This window comes from Merops nubicus, unplaced genomic scaffold, assembly GCF_000691845.1.
Source record: "Merops nubicus isolate BGI_N331 unplaced genomic scaffold, ASM69184v1 scaffold14046, whole genome shotgun sequence".
NCBI classification, from domain to species: Eukaryota; Metazoa; Chordata; class Aves; order Coraciiformes; family Meropidae; genus Merops; species Merops nubicus.
Window position 1 is genome coordinate 1 of NW_008617028.1, and position 1,909 is coordinate 1,909.

Consider the following 1,909-nt stretch of genomic DNA (forward strand, 5'->3'; position numbering starts at 1 on the left):
CGCGTCCCCTTCCTCCTGTTCTGCTGCTCGGGTGCTCCCTGCGTCCCGATAAAGAAGAGCGTGTGAGAAAACACGGACAGATATTTCATTATTCCGGTGAAATTCGTTACAGCCGAGAAAAAAAAGGAACTTACTGCTAGGAACTACTCTGTGCGGCGTTGGAAAGGATAAGTGGAGACTTTGCTGTGTACCCAAGGGTCTTAACAGCCCGTTAAAAGAGTGTAAAGGTCTTCATTTTTGTCTTAAACTTGGAAGAAATGTTGTATCAGTGTTGTAGCGGTGGAAGATGTGCTGTAGCTCAGCAATGTTTTCAGGTAATAAGTGGATAAAGAAGCATCTGCAAGCTAGCTTTAAACGACTGATTAGCTGCTGATTAAATTATTTATTAGTGAAATTGCTAATTATTAGTGAATTGCTACCAAAGGAAAAGTCAGAAATCATAGTGATAGTCCATTATATCACTTACTATAGCTATGCTACATCATATAACAAGTTTTATGGCTTTGGGGCTATGGTTTTTTACTTTTTATTATTTTTTTTTCTGTAACAGAATTATGAAAGAGCATGATAATGTTCTCTATGGTCTTGAATATGTAACACACTCGTGGATCCTTCCTCCACAAATTCATAGTGAAGATAAGACAAGGGTCTGATAAAAGCTGCTATCTTGTGGCTTGAAATGAGCACCCTTGCATCTGGTTTAATTAGTTCAGGACTCTGGACAAGTCAAGCATTTAATCAGAAAAGGGAAAGTAATCACCAGCAGCAGGTGTCAATATCTCTTTTAAGCATCTCAGTTCATCACGTTTAATTTTGGGAGGCAGGGTAAGATTAGTGCAACTTCACTGCCATAAAGCACTTTTGCAAATACACAGTGTGAAAACTGTAGCCAAGAGAGAGATGGTGCTGAAGTGAGCAATGCAGTGATTAAAAATGACTAATTTAACTCCAGGATCTTCCTTTAAATATTTTCTAGATAGCAGACAAGATGTGAATACCTTTGATACTCTGTTCATGGTGAATTTCTGTTTAAATTATCTGATTCTAGATGTATGGTTAATGCCACTCTCTGAAACATGTCACAATTTTTAGTGGTATTCATTAAGTATTAAAACCACATTTTTTTTCTGCTACAAAACTCCCTTTTTCTCGTATTAGGATGGATCATTATTTGAGTATGGGCTGCATCATTATCTGAAAATTGGGCTGGATCACTATTTGAAAGAAATGCTTCTATTTGCATCACCTTAACTAGATCAAAGAGGCAGGTATGGAACTGTGTGGTGCTAAAATTCAGCAAGTGTGATTGTGATCCCAGCAAATTGCTACGTTCTGTAGCAGTGCTTTCCTTGCCAAAAACCATTCCACACTTTTTAACAGACTTAAAAGCTGGATTTTGAAAGGAGTGGTGAAGTTAGCATTCAGCTTTGGTCTGAATGTGGACTTTTTTTTGGTTAAATTGCAGATTATATACTAATTTTCCAAGGTTGAGAGATGCTGTTTCACTCTGTTCTTTCTTTCCCTTGACCATTGGATGCGTTCCATACCATGGATGTGTTTCACCCTTAATTTCTTCCTTCTCCTCTTAAACTCACCCTTTGCTTCACTCAAATCCAGACCCTATCCTTCATCATTAGATCCACCACTTTGCATCCTACCAGCGCTCTGATCTATACCCTCCCCACAAAACCATTAGTTTTCCATAGTCATCCTAGAAATGGAATTTATCCCCCAGCCATCATGAGCAAAGCATCGTAAAGATAATTTTGTTTTGTGCAACTGATGAACAGACAAAAGATTTTGCTGAGTGCAGCAGAGTTTGTTCTTCAGCAGGCACGTTTTCTTTTGACTCTCTGGAGGGTGGTCTCAATTTCTCTCCTCGTGGGCTTTTCTCTGTCTCTTTCCCTGG